The 18,391-nt window shown below is 39.3% G+C and overlaps 1 protein-coding gene across 13 annotated transcripts in view; it reads right to left on the bottom strand.

Annotated features, from left to right (window-relative positions):
* Positions 1-18,391, bottom strand: part of FHIT (fragile histidine triad diadenosine triphosphatase) — a 1,490,046-nt gene that overhangs the window by 1,236,504 nt on the left and 235,151 nt on the right. For 8 of the 13 annotated variants that reach the window (XM_060109922.1, XM_060109919.1, XM_060109923.1 and 5 more), the window contains one exon: positions 12,620-12,670. The exons of the other annotated variants lie outside the window; for them this stretch is intronic. The gene's annotated coding sequence lies outside the window, so the exon portion shown is untranslated. The remainder of the gene's footprint in view (positions 1-12,619; positions 12,671-18,391) is intronic. 13 annotated transcript variants of the gene reach the window in all.

Here is an 18,391-nt window from a genome sequence, read left to right on the forward strand (position 1 = left end):
TCAGGCACGTTACAATCTTCTTCACTCAGCATCTAATGGATCCAAAGCCAGGGAAGAGAAGCACCTCACAGCCACAGACTACAACAAGGAAAAATAAAATGCTACTACCGCCTGGTGTTTGTGTGTCTGTCTCTTTGCTTCTTTTAGGAGGTGGTGATATTTTTACATAAAAATCTGAATTTCTAGCTTCTCTTTAAAAAAAAAAAAATCAGATCTTAGCATACTATACCAGAAATCCCCCTTGGCAACAGCTAACTGGAGCCAGGTGGCAGCGTTGTACTTCCCAGATCATTGCACGTACTTTCTTTAGTTCACCAATGTTACCATCACTCCCATTAGGTTAACACATCACTCAATTCTATTATCGACTTGGTCCTCATATTACAGTATTGAGTGCTGCCCCTCCTAGAAATGACTAGCAGTCAGAGAGCCTGGCTATAGCCTTGGGTCTGCTGTTTATTACATATGTGACCTAGGATGAATGACTTAACCCAATGACCCTCAGCTTTCAGTTTTCTCTTCTGAAAAAAAAATAGACAAAAATTAAAGATAATAAGACAAAACAAACCAACTTTGCTTTCTGGGCATGACAATCGTGAATCTCCAAAGAGAAATCTATAGAAGGGTTTCAAAATCTGGGAAGCACTGACCAAAGAGTTAGCCTTGTTGTAATTATATTTTCAGAAAAAAAAAATCTAGAAAGTCAGAAATAACAGCCTGTGTCTGATTATTACTGTAAAGACCACAGAGTACTCTCAACTGAATCGAATCTCACATGACCTCTATGTGACAAATATTACTTTACCCATTTTGTAGATGAAGAAAACCCAGGCTGAAGGGCTTCCCTGGTGGCGCACTGGTTGAGAGTCCACTTGCTGATGCAGGGGATGAGGGTTTGTGCCCCGGTCCGGGAGGATCCCACATGCTGCAGAGCGGCTGGGCCCGTGAGCCATGGCCGCTGAGCCTGCGCGTCCGGAGCCTGTGCTCCGCAGCAGGAGAGGCCACAACAGTGAGAGGCCCGCGTACCGCAAAAAAAATAAAAATAAAAAAGAAAGCCAGGCTGAAAAGGATCAAGGGACATGCTCCATCATAAAATGTTTACATTTTTATCAAGTCCACTTTCAAGATTGTTACCATAATTTTAATACCCATGAAGAGACCATGAACAACTGATATCACAGAATGGAAGACTAACCAGTAAGCTGAGCCATCTTTTTCCAAGGACAAACTCCAGAGAAGGAGTACAGACAGTTTTTGAAGAGGAACACTTTTTTTAGTTTGTTTGCTTTGTGGTACGTGGGTCTCTCACTGTTGTGGCCTCTCCCATTGCGGAGCACAGGCTCCGGACGCGCAGGCTCAGCGGCCATGGCTCACGGGCCCAGCTGCTCCGCGGCATGTGGGATCTTCCCAGACTGGGGCACGAACCCATGTCCCCTGCATTGGCAGGCGGACTCTCAACCACTGCGTCACCAGGGAAGCCCTGATGAGGAACACTTTTTAGAGGGTATTATATGTTGTAATATCAGGGAAATATCTTGAATAAATATTTGTAATAGACCCTCATATGGACTTTTAATAAACTGGAAGGGTTAACGATTTTGAGGATGTACTCTCTTATTAAATGTTTCTCAACATTATATCATTTTCTTGGAGACTGTTATCAGTAAGTAGGTATTCAGTAAACTCTATGAGAAACAAATGCCCTTAATTTTATTAAAATCTACTTTTATTAACCCCCTCCTTACCTTCTATTTTAGCCCATTTGAACCATACTGCAGTTCAGAAAGAAATATGAGAATGGACCTGGCTTACTTTCACCTTTTCAAGAAGACCTTGATATAGTAAAAAGTCTGATTTAAACATGAAGTAAAGATTTATCACTTACCTTTCAGAAAAGACTCACCATAGGAACAGTAGGCTTTTCTAATGCATTTACATTTTTATTAGGCTTACAAAAATTCAATTTAATGGTGTCTTTAGGTACACGTTTACTGAATAAAATCAAATATATATTATCTTCATAATAACTTTTTTTAAAAATGCAATGGACTTATTTAAATTTCTTCCATGGTTCACCGTAATTTAGGTAGAGAAAATTCTAAATGAAGAAGCACAGGAGTGACTTTAAAGTACGTAGGAGATCTCCACACAGTTAATTTAGAAGCACTGTGGGAAATAAATCAGGAGATATGTGAAAGAGTAACCAGTTCTTGGTGGGAGGTAAACATGAGTGAGTAATGTGCAACCTACTGTTTACACACTGCAATCACCTGGTTGCTAAGGAAAAAGCTTATAGATAATGGCACTGCCACTACCATGGTTTTGTTCTAAACTTCTGAATTAAGCAGAGAAACTCAGACTAGAATGCCACATGGAGAACACAGTGCCAGGGACCATACACTTAGCATGCTGGAACTAAATGTTAACTGCAACTGCAGAAGATGTGACTGCAGACTCAAACTTTCTGAAACAGTCATCTACAAAACTGGCTGTTTGGTGATCGCACTTCATGAAAAGAGACAGTCCCAAGAAATCTATAAGAATTGTAAGCCACAGTTTACAAATTTCAAAAACGGGGGAGAAATGTTTAGCATCCCAGCTTTTTATTCTTCCAAGTGAAGATTTTGAAAACAAATAGCATTTCCATCTAGTGTGGCCATTGCTTCATTATAAGAATAAATAAGTAAAAACATCCTAGTTCTAGGAGAACTAGATTTCTTTCCATGGACAATTTCATTTAGGAAAAGATAGCAGAAAACCTACAGAAAAGAAGACTTCTAAGGCAGGTTGGATTCCCCAAGCAACAGACTCTTCACACATTTATCTTGAAGGAGGTTTTTATAGGAGTGCTTTGGGGATCAACATCTATAGAAAAAAAGGGAGGGAGAGAAAGGAAGCAGAATTGGCAGAAGTTCCAATGGTAACTTGTGGGGAATAATGAACATGGGCTGTCTTGTTTTGGGGTGAGAGGGCAGGGTCCTTTATACCCTCCAGTGTTGAGTTACTGAAAATAGACCACCTCATGAAAGAGATGTGCCTTTGAAAGAGGGTTGTCTGTGGGCAGCATCCCCAGCAGGCGGGGTAATGAGTCCTTAGCTCCTGAAGGAGGATCGGGGCAATGCATAAGAGTCCATACAACACTTTTGTCCCAAACTAGTGAAAATATTTTCAAGCACTGGCATTAAAGACAGTCGCCTTTAAGCCTTTAATCTTAAGAGGTCACCATAATGCAAAGGCCACTTAAGATACAATCGTAAAAAGTAAAAGCTTACAATGCTCTCATATTGTCAGATAACATCTGCAGGAAAATCATTCCTGTTGCTGTTTGATACAAAATGACTTCTTAAGTATCATATCTACAAGGTGGTTCTAGAAAAAAGATGGTGTGAATTCATTTTTCTCTGCTCTACTCATCTTTCCCTCTAAATACAACTAAATACCCTGGAAATTATTCATCAGAAAATGATAAAAGAACTCTGAAACCTGGAAAAAAAGGTCACTGGCTAGGGACCTCAGGACTTGGAGGACAACAATGTGGCGAGTCCCCTGGTTTTCTGTGTATTTCCCATATACGCTGGACTGGGCATCAGAGCAGGAAGAGCCTGCTGCCTCTAGCCAAAGGACCAGAAGAGGGGAAGCCTAATAGAGACCCAGTGAGGAGCCCCAGTCTCTGAGGCACCAATGGGCAGTCTGATCTGGAAGCAGCAGCAGTGAAGTCCTAGGCTGACCTCATTACATATCTGACAAAAGACTAGTATCTAGAATATATAAAGAATTCTCCAAACTCAATAGCAAAAAACTAAAACAGCAACAACAAAAATCCAATTAGAAAATGGGGAAAAGACAAGAAGAGATATTTCACCAAAGAGCATAGGCAGGTGGCAAGCACATGAAAAGACGTATAACATCATTAGCCATTAGAGAAATGCAATTTAAAACCATGATAAGATACCACTATATACCTTTCAGAATGGCAAAAATTAAAACAGTGATAACATCAAATGCTGGTGAGGATGCAGAGAAACTGAGTGACTCATACGTAGCTGGTGGGAATGTAAAATGGTACAGTGATTCCGGAAAAAAAGTTTGGTGGTTCCATTTAAAATTAAAAATGGACTTATCATATGACCCAGCAATTGTACTCTTAGGCGTTTATCCCAGAGCAATGAAAACTTATTCTCATGCAGAAGTCTGTACATGAATGTTTACAGCAGCTTATTTGTAATAGCCAAAAAGTAGAAAGTATCCAAACATACTTCAATAGGTGAATGTTTAAACAAACTGCAGTACATCCGTAACATGGAACAATATTTAGCAATTTTTAAAAAGCCAATCTCAAAAGGATACATACTGCACAGTTAGTTTTATATAACATTCATGAAATATGAAAATTATCAAGATCAAGAACAGATTAGCAGTTGTTAGTGGTTGGGGATGATGTGAGGGGATGGGTGTGGCTATAAAGAAGTAGAAGGAAGGAGTCTTGTGATGATGGTACAGGTAAGTATCTTGATTGTGTTGGTGATTGCATGAAACTACACGTGATAAAATTGCATAGAGCTACACTTACACACGTAATATACATACACACACACAAAATGCCTGTGTAACTGGTAAAATCTGAATAAGCTCTACAGATTATACCAGTGTCAATTTCCTGGTTTTTCTATTGTACTATAGTTAAGCAAGATATTATCATTGGGGGAAGCTGGGTAAAGGGTCCACAGGACCTCCTTGTGTATTTCTTTACTACTTCCTATGAATCTGTAATTATTTCCAAATTTAATTTTTTTAAAATCAGACCTACTGATTACTGATTACTCAGAGTAAAAATTCCAAATCTAGGTATTGTTTCCTCTGCAGTTTACCCAGCATCTGCATCTATCATTGGAAGCAGATCATAAGCACATCTCAGATGCCCATACTTCCAATAATTTCTCCAATCCCCAGGCTCAATTCCCTCCTCTAGGCCCCTTCTTATAGTTTAAAGAAGGGAACTAGCAGGGTGGGAACCTCCTCCATGGCTTAGCAAAACTCTATGCCAGTTCTCAGGTTGTCCTTCAACTCTATTATGGCTCTATGCCACTTCTGTTGTCATCATTTTCTCCATTTCTGATGCATCAGGGTTGCTGCTGAAAAAGGTTTCGTTGCAGCCTTTCCTTATCAAAAATAGACCAGTTTTGGGCTTCCCTGGTGGTACAGTGGTTAAGAATCCGCCTGCCAATGCAGGGGACACGGGTTTGAGCCCTGGTCCGGGAAGATCTCACATGCCGCAGAGCAGCTAAGCCCATGCGCCACAACTACTGAGCCTGCACTCTAGAGCCCACGAGCCACAACTACTGAAGCCCAAGTGCCTAGAGTCCATGCTCCGCAACAAGAGAAGCCACCACAATGAGAAGCCCACGCACAGCAACAAAGACCCAATGCAGCCAAAACATTAATTAATTAATTAATTAATTTTTAAAAATAGACCAATTGTGATTGCTTGTGGCATTTTATAGTGATATGTACAAAACAAACAAACCCTAAAGCATGGCAGAAGGTCCTTAGGCTTTTATATAAATAATTTACTCTATATAAATTCCCCTAAGAGAAATTCGTGTCAGTCTACAGAAAGTGTTTCTCTCAGGGGACTCATACCAGTTGTCTGTATTTCAGTACACTGATAGCCATTTGCAATTTGCAAAGAAAAAAATATATCTTTTATATCTGAAGGGGAACACCACACTGTTATTCCTTTGTAAGATTAATAAATTTATTCTAGTTTAAAAGTTAGCTGAATTCTTACTCTTTTTACAAACTAGACTTTAAAACACAGCCAGTAAATTGACCAAGCACTACTGCTTTTATCCTTCTGATATGTAAGCCTATCAAAACATTAGTGATAAAAAAAAAACATTAGTGATGAAAACCTTCATTTAAAAAATCCTGTTATTCAATTATAATATGCATTTCACTACCACACTGTATTTATGACCCTTAAAAGCCAAAGCTGGAACTGCTCTAATACTGATTTCTTCAGTGCTTATCATTAATTAAAAAGTAAAAAACTATTACCATGGTATCTGCAATCAGGATTTCAAAGTAAGAAACATCAATATCTGGTAATTGAGAACATTTGGGAACAAATTTTAATGAGCAAAAACTCAGGAGAGAAAAGAAAAATGTTCCGTATTATTTCAAATTGTAACCAGATCAGTATATGCTACTGAAATATTACAACTGCCCATGCCTTCAAGGCATCTAACCAATTTTTCTCCTTAGCAGATGCCAAAAAGAAAATACAGTCAGACTCGCCCATTTATATAATGTTTACATATATAACACATCAACAATATATTGTTTGAGGTTTTATGGAAGCCAACGTCAAGAAGCAAAACATGTTCTGCCAATGTACTTCAGTTCCTGCTCATCCTTAGACGTAGGCAGATGGATCATTAAATTATGGCTGTGCTAAGTACCTACTAAAGCATAGTGATGTACTTGTGTCAAGGGCACATAGATGAATAAAACAGTTCCCACCCTAAAGGAGTGCAAAATCTAGTATTGGAGCCACATGGAGAGTCTGCAAATGAAAAAACTCAAGCACAGAGTGTGTCCATGGTGAAAGGGAAGTCCTTAACATCAGCTGAGACTGAGAAAAATAGAAAAGAATAGTGGTAATAGCAAGAATGGTTTGAGTGTCTTTGGCTCCCTAATCTACTCTATCAGCATCCACCAAGTCACCTCAAATAAACAAATCTATTTGTTATGTACCTGTTAGGTACCTGCAGTTTCAAAAAATATCCCCTAGCTTCCCCTTATGTATCAGTCAGGGTCCGAGCAGGACACAGATGGCCCACTCTAATTAAAATAGATTGAGGAGGGTTTAATAAAAGAGACCATTTACAAAACTTTGGGTAGTATACAGGGAAACCATAAGGAATAGCCAACACTCTGGAGTTATTATCATCCTTAGCTGTAACAGGAGAAGGGAAAGGAGCAGTGCCCAAAACCTGGAAGGAGAAGGTCTGGTTGGGAGTTAATATTAAGAAGAGATTTAGATAGAGGGACACAGCTAGACCAAGTAACAGCTATTGGGAGGGATCCAAGGCAACTAATACCCTGACCTCACTCTCCTCCGTTCCTCTGATCTCTTGTTTGGGTTTCCAACTGGCCAGAAGGCAAAAAATCCACTGATGAAGTCCATATAGATGGGCAGATAGAAGAGAATAGAGTTCCTGATTCCCACTGTAGAAAATCAGGAGCTACCAACTGCCTACGGCAGAGAGTTGCTCTGAAAATTAAATGATATAAGGCATATTATGCAAACAAACACAACCTCAAACATAGCACATGAATGAGAAATGGAAGTTATTAAATATATAATAAGGATTTTCTTCATTATACAATTCAATTTAGCAATTATCTATGCCTCCTATCATTTTCTCTCCACACGAAAGGTACATAGGAAGGGGAGAGAAACCAACATTTCTGGAGTGACTACTACATTTGCAGCACAGTGCTAAGCATCTGGGATATGCCATCTCATCTAATTTTCCCTAGGAACTACAAGATAGGAATTATTTAGCCTATGGGATAGGTGAAGAAACTGAAGCTCAGATACATTACCCATCTTGCTTACAATCATAATTAGGAACTCAGATCTGTCAAACTCCTAAGCCCATGATTTCTCCATTATTATATGTGATGAGTTGTAGATGGGCTACCTGCCCACATGAGAAATATTTTTCATCAAACTGAGGGAAATCAGAGGACAAGCTTGGTAAAGGTAAAACATCCATCTTAGAGTTGCCATTAAGAAATAGTCAATAACTGATAGATATGAGGAAGAAGAGAAGAATGGTGATGATGATGATGATGGTGATGACGGTGATGGTGATGGTGACGACTGATGGTGGTGCTGGTAATGATGATAAACACCTCATCTTAACAAAGGGCTAAAGAGCTTCTATAACTGACACCAAGTATTCCTTAAATAGGGTATCAGTATGTAGTTGAAGACTACATTTGACTATTGTTAATATGATGACTATTTGTTAATACTGGTCCCTCAGTCATAAGAAGAAGCTTTTTCCAGAGCAGGCTGTGTGGTATAGCAGCTTGAACCCTTTGAACTTCAGTTTCCCAGTCTGTGAAATGCAGTAATAATGTATGTGGTGCCTAGAGCTGATGTGAGGTATGAATGACAGACTGTGTTTAGAACACCTTGGAACAGGGCCTAGAACACAAAGTCAAGTTAGCCTTTTAATACTGTTGGAAGGTTGCTTCAAACACGTGTGGGTTCTTGGCAAGTCCTTCTTTGAGTAAAGGACCTAGAAGTAGAAGTCAACCTCAAGCAACATTTTTAGGGAAATTGTTTTTCTTTTGTCATTTCAACAAACAACTGAACCAGAGTGTTTTAAGGATTATTCTACCATGAAAACAGCACTGTCAATGACCACAATAAATGCTAAACAAAATTCTTCATGAAATTAAACAATTTTCATGAACCCAAGGCTATAAATATTTTAGGGGTAACTCATGACACTTTGTATTTATGCTATGTGCCATTACCAATTTTTTGTGTATAAAATATCCTTTCTGATGTAAAAAAATTGTATGAAAAATCAGAAGAAGCCACCGAAGAAACACCAACTTATTGGAGAAAAAAAATTCCTAATTTCCTAATTATTTTCTACAAGTGATTGCATTCAAAGAAACACATGCATTTTTAAACAAAATATATACCACAAATTTCCTCTTTAGATTGAATATTTCAGGAGTAACTTAGCAAAGTTGAAGCTTTAGTAAAAAATACATGAAATACAGAGTGAATAAAGTCTTTATTTCACCCTCCAGAAAATATCTACTTATAAATATACACATGGCTAAATTCAGAAACCTACATAGTGGAAAGTTTCATAATTTGATTTGTTATAGTAAGCTACTGATATTTTTGACAGGAAGGAAGAGAGGAAGGGAGATATGAACCTCGGAATATATCCTCTGCAGTTTAAGATATAAAAGTTTTATTATTTCCATTAAGGTACTTAATATTTAACATCAAATGTTGCTTCTTTCATCTTGCTATCTTATTAAAAAAGCCTATCATCGGGCTTCCCTGGTGGCGCAGTGGTTGAGAGTCCGCCTGCCGATGCAGGGGATACGGGTTCGTGCCCTGGTCCGGGGAGGATCCCACATGCCGCGTAGTGGCTGGGCCCGTAAGCCATGGCCGCTGAGCCTGCGCGTCCGGAGCCTGTGCTCCGCAACAGGAGAGGACACAACAGTGCAAGGCCCGCATACCACACACACACACACAAAAAAGCCTATCATCAAAAAATTAAGTCTCTATATGAAATGGTTCATCCATAGTGATAACAAGTTTGAATTATAACTTAGTCAATGAAAGGTTGTTTGTCTATATTTTATTGCTTTTGCTATTTCTTTAGTAATAATCATCTTTGCAGTCTGTGCACTGACATTTGCAATAATGAGTGTACATCAGAAAGTTAGGCCCTGTCGTTTGATGTAACAAGAGGCTGTATTTTGTAGCACACAGGCACTTAGCATACCCCACTTCCTCTTTGGCATGAGAGTATAATGGTTTTTTCATCTGTCATATTTAATTACCTTTATAGGCATTAACAACATATTAGTAAAAATCTGTGGAGGGATATGAGATTAATTAGGTTCAGTGGGGTTAAGAGGAGTCATATTTTTTTTCTGAGGTGAAAGTCTACTTGATAACTACAACTTCATTTCCCATAAAGCTAAAAAGAAAGTACTATGTGATTTTCATCTGTCTATCAGTTCTTGGTCTCTTATTAAAGACTGAATCAGAGAATAAAATTACAATGCACTCTGACTCCACCACAGAATTTTGTAACTTGAAGGGAACTGCATTCCCGTGTGCAGGCAAATATCCTATCCCACTACAGAATGTGTTCTCTACACTTCACAGAAGTCGCTGATGCTTCACCCAGATCCTGTTTGGGTTTTGGGATCTGTTTTACCAGTTTGGTAGCCCATTCTTACAGGTGTTGCTGCCAATCTTCTCCAAAGGACTGTCCTTGAGCGAAAGAGTCCCTTCACCCAGAGGTGCCTGGGAGACATATCACCATAGCCACCCCCTACCCAGGGCCTATAGCTAATGACTGACTAGTGGAAAGGGGAGCACTCTGTCTCAAGGCAGGACTGCCCCTGTGGTACGATTCATGCTCCAGAGCTCCTCATGCGATCAGGCTAATTTTATTGGAAACCACATCCTTGGTAACTTCTTCCCCTGCCCTATCCTAATACTCTCACTCCCTTCCTGGTTTCTCCCAAGAGCCCTCCCTTAATAAATCATCTGCACACCAAACCCTGTCTGAAGACCAAGAACCCAACCTAAGACTCCAGAGAAGCAAACACTGATGAAAAGACAGGCACATAATTGGTCTCCCAGTTTGGGCAGGTAAGCAACAACATCTCAGCCATTTTTAAAGTCCTTGTCTATGGAGCTTTACAAGCCCAAGTTGGTGGTGGGGGGAAAATGTCACATGCCATTATGTAACTGTGTGAAGGGAAGTTCCTAAGATCTACAAACTCACCTCACTGACAGGAGTCACTAACTGATTCCTACTCTGGGGAATGCGGCAGTTGGCAAGGGCTGCCCTTCTTGGCAGATGTCAGGTGGTGTCCTGCACTGCAATTCCCCACTCACTGGGAGAACAAAACGAGTCTGGGGCTAGTGGAGGGAAAAAATACGACAAGCCGAGCATCAAACTACAAACAGCTCTTTGAAACCTCCCTGATAGAGATGATGGTGTTTGTGCCATACCTATTGAGTTGAATCCAATAATAGAATGGACGGATCACCACTTACTCTGTGCTGTCAGTAATGAAAGCTATCAAAACTAAGCCTGAATGCACCTCACTGTTGCCATGTAAATCTAACATGGACAGCTTAATGAGGGAGGGACATTACCTTTTCTCACACTCCAATTTTACTCATTAAAGAAATGTGGCCCATATTGGCAATTAACTTGAGAGATTAATTAAATCCAACAGCAAGTTCAGTTCCTTCCACAGTGCATTCTGATATCATAGGAAGGGACCAACATGCTGTGGGCACTTAGCACATGTTAAATAATAATTACTAAAATAATCTAATTTGGACTATTTTTTGCAGAAAACTGGCAGCTAACCTCACCAGTAGACAAATGCCACAGTCTGATACATCTACTCAATATTTCACATGGTCTTACTCTAAACTCTATTATTCCTGAAACTCCCAACAAATACTGCACAATAAGTGTGTTTCCTCCCTCAGCAATTTCACTCACCAATAGTATTCACTATAACTTATTGGGCCCCCTGAAGAGTGAGGAGGCAGCCAATCAGACAAAACACAAACTCTGACCCAGCTTAAGAAGTAATAGACAGGATCCCATTGTGTCTTCTTCAAAACAAAGACTGACACTGACATGGGAAGGAAAGAGCAACAGGGGTAGAGGCATGACCTTTATTCCGTGTCAGAAAGCCACATGGTGTGCTCTGGTTCGCTTTCTTATGTGTTCTCAGAGTCAACTGAGTTCTATTTTTGTGCTTTCTTCTCTGAAATGCTAAAGTGCTTTCCTCGTCTATATCTACAGAAAATCTGGTTTTAAGAGGAGTCTTACAAATTTGACCAATTGGCAGAATGGTAATTAAATTCTTGCTTTGGTGAAAGTCAATAAAATTGTTTTAAAATGTTTGCTATAGAATCATGTACCTATAATATAGATCAAATTAATACAATAGAGTTATTCTATAGATACCACCTATGAATTACAGTAGTGTCTATACCCCCTCATCCCCACACAGCTCTCAAATCCACCTACCCAAAAGGTGATTCCCAACAGTCTCATTAGCAAGGACTCCTCTTATTATCATTTGAGAATGGAGGATAAATTTTTAAATATTCTATATATCCAAGATTAATTATCAACTAATTTCCCTTTTGGTGTTATTAAGAAAGGTACATATTCTGTTGAAACTTCTGATCAACAAATCAACATTAGGACACAGAATTAACATAATCCTTGGGAAAAATAGGAAAAGGTAACATTTGGGTACCTTCTTCACAGTCAGTGTGGTTACTGATACACTTTAGGAAATAATGAAATGAGTGTGAAGATCTCCTTTCTAGACAGGGAACTCTATGAAAAGGTGATGTCCTAGACCTACCCTAATAGGCATAAGTGAAGAAAATTTATATTAACAATCTTTTAAACTGCAAGAAGCTTTATCTACCCAAGTGGCACCTTGGAACTAGAAAGAGATGGTAATTAACATCAAGTCCCAATGTTCTAATGTAATCATATCACCTGAAACACAGTATCTCCAGGCATATCTTCAACTATTACAAAAAATGTCTATGCTATTAATATACTTCTTGACCATCACAGACTGAATGTTTGTGTCCCTCCCTAAATTCATATGTTGAAATCCTAACTCCATTGTGATGGTATTAGAAGGTGGGGCCTCTGGTAGGTGATTAGGTCACATAATGGGATTAGTGCTCTTATAAAAAGAGATCCCGAGAGCTCTCTTGCCCTTTCCATCATGCAAGGACACAGTGACAAGATGGGCTATGAACCAGGAGAAAGGCTCTCACCAGACAGTGAATCTGCCAGCGTCTTGATCTTGGAGTTCTCAGCCTCTAGAACTAAAAGAAATAAATTTCTGCTATTCAAGCCACCCATGGTATTTTTGTTATAACAGCACAAACAGACTAAGACAATGACAGAGTGTTCCTACAATTGATGACAAAAAAAAGTATATGGAAAACAAATGACTGAATTTATCAGATTTGGAGTGGTCTTAAATTTGCATCAAAATGAAAATATTTAATTCAACTGATCCAATATTAGTCCATATTTTTCATTCAGGCTATTATTTTAGACCTACTACTACTAATAATGTCTAACATTACTAAGCTCTTACAAAGTGTTTTATGTGCATTCAATCATTTATTTGACTCAATAACACTATGTAAGAAGTACTATTATCATCCCACTTTACAGATGAAGAAACTAAAGTTTACTTAAGTATCATACACAGCTATACGGCATCTGTGTTTACCTGCTCCTTGGTCAATCCGGACCAAATGACCGGGGTGGAGGAGGGGGTAGGGAGAGGTAGTGGGGGTGTGAAGTTTGATATTTTGTTCTAATGGTCAAGGAGAACACTGTGAAATGTCTGAACAATAACTTGTCCCAAGACCACAAGCTTACCTTCAGTACTTCGAATACTGTAAGAAATATGTCTAAAGTTCTTTCTGATATTTCTTACATCACCGGTTTTACTGCATATAATACATATTAATTGGATGTAAGATCTATTTGAATATTTCTCATTGTAGCAGAATTGTATAAGGAGAGTTAAATAATATAGGGAGCTGATATTTCTGTTTAACAGAAAGTAAAAGTTGGGAAAAATATAATCTCAATAATTCCACTGAAGTGGGGGTGGAGTCAAGATGGTGTACTAGGACGCAGAATTCGCGACTCCACACAACTAGGGCACCTACCAGGCACTGGTGGGGGTCCATGGACACCTAAGGGGATGGGAGGAACCCCCAGCAACCAGGCAGGACATGGGGCATGGTGGGGGAGTGAAGGGGGAGGAAAAGTGGAGGCGGGTCAGGACTGGCACCCCTGAGGGACGGCTGAGGGAGGGGAAGAGATCCCATGCCTGAAGGGGGATATTGGGGAACTACTGGGAGGGCAGAGGATCAAAACGGAGAGTGGCCAGGTTTCCCCTGCCCACTTGGGCACCCAGGAACCTGCTGAGATCCCAGCCCTGATCCTCTGCCCACCGAGGCCCCTCCAGCCATGCAGGTCCTGAGACAGTGGGAGGGAGGGAAGGGGGAGCAAAAGTAACAGCCGGACATCTGGGTTGGCACCCCTGAGGGGTGACTGGCGGAGGGAAGGAGTTCCTACACCCAGCAGGATCCACTCACGGTTAGGGGTCCAGCGGACACAGGGGAATCCCTGGGGGAGATGGTGGGGAGGGGTGCAAACGAACAGAAGGGAACATGGTCAGTGTTCTCCCTGTCCACTTAGGCACTGGGGAGCCTGCTGGACTCCCAGGCTTAATCCTCTGCCCTTGGAGCCTCCTTGCTGCTGGGCATAACCCAAGTCCCACCCCTACACCCCCACCCAGGGCCCTATCTCTACACTCAGAGACCCCCTCCAACGCACTGGGCCTAAAACCCACCCAGACACCCTTCCTCAGGGCCCTAATTCCAAACTCCAGAACCGCACACTCCAGAGGCCCTCCTTTCCTAGTGCTGCCTCTCTCCTTCCGCACAGTCCTAAGCAGAGGCCCCGCCCCATGCTTGAAGGTAGCCCTGCCAAGGCCCCACCCCCAGGGCCTTTTCTGGCTAGTGGGTCCTGAGCCTAGGTCCCGGCCTATGCTCAAACATAACCCCCCCACCCACCTAGGTCACCCCACTCTAAACCCCGCCCCTGCCTCAGTTCCACCCCCGCCTAAACTCCACCCCCATAGCCAAGACTTTTATTTTCTTTTTTCCTCTATTAGATTGGAGTTCTGTTTTACCTTGTTGATTCATTGTTGTTGAGTCTTTTATATTTTTATTTTTCCTAGTAAATCTTTTATTTTTTGAATTGTACTTTATTCTTTATACTTTCTTATTGTTCTCTCCTTTTGGCTTGTTCCCCCACTCCTTTTTTTTCTCTGTTGTGGTTTTATTTTACCTTGTTAAAGTTGTTTCAATTATAGTTTTATTTTTCCTAATGTATTTTTTATCTTTCTAATTTTATTTTGTTTTTCATTCTTTAATATTACACTGCTCCCTTTTTTCTTTCTTTCTTTTTTTTTTTAACCGCGCCATGAAGCTTGCAGGATCTTGGTTCCCAAGCCAGAAATCGGGACTGAGCTCCTGTGATGGGAGCTCCAAGTCCAAACTGCTGGACTAACAGAGAACCTCAGACCCCAGGGAATATTAATTGGAGTGAGGCCTCCCAGAGGTCCTCATCTCAGCACCAAGACCCATTTCTATCCAACTGCCTGCGAACTCCAGTACTGAATGTCTCAGTTCAAAAAACCAGTAAGACAGGAATACAGAACCACACATCAAAAAAAAAAAAAAAGAAAAAGAAAAAGAAACAACAATACAATATGTTACAGACGAGGAAGCAAGGTAAAAACCTACAAGACCAAATAAATGAAGATGAAATAGGCAACCTACATGAAAAAGCATTCAAAGTAATGATAGTAAAGATGATCCAAAATCTCAGAAACAGAATGGAGAAAATGCAAGAAACATTTAACAAGGATCTAGAAGAACTAAAGAGCAAACAAACAGTGATGAACAACACAATTACTGAAATTAAAAATACACTAGAAGGAATCAATATCAGAATAACTGAGGCAGAAGAACAGATAAGTGAGCTGGAAGATAAAATGGTGGAAATAACTGTCAGGGAGCAGAATAAAGAAAAAAGAATGAAAAGAATTGAGAACAGTCTCAGAGACCTCTGGGGCAACATTAAATGCACCAACATTCGAATTTTAGGGGTCCAAGAAGAAGAAGAGAAAAAGAAAGGGTGTGAGAAAATATTTGAAGAGAAGAGTCAAAAACTTCCCTAACATGGAAAAGGAAATAGTCAATCAAGTCCAGGAACACAGAGAGTACCATACAGGATAAACCCAAAGAGAAACATACCAAGACACATATCAATCAAACTATCAAAAATTAAATACAAAGAAAAAATATTAAAAGCAGCAAGGGAAATGCAACAAATAACATACAAGGGAATCCACATAATGATAAACAGCTGACCTTTCAGCAGAAACACTGCAATCCAGAAGGGAGTGGCAGGACATATTTAAAGTGATGAAGGAGAAAAACCTGCAACCAAGATTACTCTACCCAGCAAGGATCTCATTCAGATTCGAGGGAGAAATTAAAACCTTTAAAGATAAGCAAAAGTTAAGAGAATTCAGCACCACCAAACCAGCTTTACAACAAATGCTAAAGGAACTTCTCTAGGCAGGAAACATAAGAGAAGAACAAGACCTACAAAATCAAACCAAAAACAATTAAGAAAATGGTAATAGGAACATACATATCGATAATTACCGTAAATGTTAATGGATTAAATGCTCTGACCAAAAGACACAGACTGGCTGAATGGATACAAAAACAAGACCCATATATATGCTGTCTACAAGAGACCCACTTCAGATCGAGGGACACATAAAGACTGAAAGTGAGGGGATGGAAAAACATATTCCATGCAAATGGAAATTTAAAAAAAGCTAGAGTAGCAATTCTCATATCAGACAAAATAGACTTTAAAATAAAGACTATTATAAGACACAAAGAAGGACACTACATAATGATCAAGGGATCAAACAAAGAAGAAGATATAATAATTGTAAATATTTATTCACCCAACATCTGAGCACCTGAATACATAAGGCAAATGCTAACCATCATAAAAAGGGAAATCAACAATAACACAATCATAGTAGGGGACTTTAACACCCCACTATAACCAATGGACAGATCATCCAAAATGAAAATAAATAAGGAAACACAAGCTTTAAATGACACATCAAACAAGATGGACTTAATTGATATTTATAGGACATTCCATTCAAAAACAACAGAATACACTTTCTTCTCAAGTGCTCATGGAACATTCTCCAGGATAGACCATATCTTAGGTCACAAATCAAGCCCTGGTAAATTTAAGAAAATTGAAATTGTAACGTATCTTTTCCAACCACAACGCTATGAGACTAGATATCAATTACAGGAAAAACAACTAAAAAATACAAACACATGGAGGCTAAACAGTCCACTACTAAATAACCAAGAGATCACTGAAGAAATCAAAGAGGAAATCAAAAAATACCTAGAAACAAATGACAATGAAAACCCGATGACATAAAACCTATGGGATACAGCAAAAGCAGTTCTAACAGGGAAGTTTATAGAAATACAATCCTACCTCAAGAAACAAGAAACAACTCAAATACAGGACCTAACCTTAAACCTACAGAAAGATGAACAACAACAACAACAAAAAACCAAAGTTAGCAAAAGGAAAAAAATCATAAAGATCAGACCAGAAATAATTTTTTAAAAAAATGAATGAAACAACAGCAAAGATCAATAAAACGAAAAGCTGGTTTTTTGAGAAGATACACAAAATTGATAAACCATTAGCCAGACTCATCAACAAAACAAGGGAGAAGACTCAAGTCAGCAGAATTAGAAGTGCAAAAGAAGTAACTGACACTGCAGAAATACAAAGGATCATAAGAGATTCCTATAAGCAACTATATGCCAATAAAATGGACAAGCTGGAAGAAATGGACAAATTCTTAGAAAAGCACTACCTTCTGAGACTGAACCAGGAAGAAATAGAAAATATAAACAGACCAATCACAAGCACTGAAATTGAGACTGTGATTAAAAGTCTTGCAACAAACAAAATGCAGGACCAGATGGCTCCACAGGAGAATTCTATCAAAGACTGAGAGAAGAGCTAATACCTATCCTTCTCAAACTCTTCCAAAGTATAGCAGACGGAGGAGCACTCCCAAACTCATTCTACGAGGCCACCATCGCCCTGATACCAAAACCAGACAAATATGTCATGAAAAAAGAAAACTACAGGCCAATATATCTGATAAACATAGATGCAAAACTCCTCAACAAAATACCAGCAAACAGAACCCAACAGCACATTAAAAGGATCATACACAATGATCAAGGGGATCATTACCTCTTAACCATTACCCCAGGAATGCAAGGATTCTTCAATATACGCAAATCAATCAATGTGATATACCATATTAACAAACTGAAGGATAAAAACCATATGATAATCTCAATGGACGCAGAAAAAGCTTTTGACAAAATTCAACACCCATTTATGATAAAAACTGTCCAGAAAGTAGACATAGAGGAAACCGACCTCAACATAATAAAGGCCATACATATATGACAAACCCACAGCCAACATCGTTCTCAATGGGGAAAAAATGAAACGCTTTCCTCTAAGATCAGGAAAAAGACAAAGTTGCTCACTCTCACCACTCTTATTCAACATAGTTTTGGAAGTTTTAGCCACAGCAATCAAAGAAGAAAAAGAAATAAAAGCAATCCAAATCGGAAAAGAAGAAGTAAAATTGTCACAGTTTGCAGATGACGTGGTACTATACATAGAGAATCCTAATTATGCTACCAGAAAACTACTAAGGCTAATCAATGAATTTGGCAGAGTAGCAAGATCCACATTAATGCACAGAAATCTCTTGCATTCCTATACACTAATGATGAAAAATCTTAAAGAGAAAATAAGGAAACACTCCCATTTACCACTGCACCAAAAAGAATAAAATACCT

Source organism: Mesoplodon densirostris, chromosome 10 (assembly GCF_025265405.1).
Source record: "Mesoplodon densirostris isolate mMesDen1 chromosome 10, mMesDen1 primary haplotype, whole genome shotgun sequence".
NCBI lineage: Eukaryota > Metazoa > Chordata > Mammalia > Artiodactyla > Ziphiidae > Mesoplodon > Mesoplodon densirostris.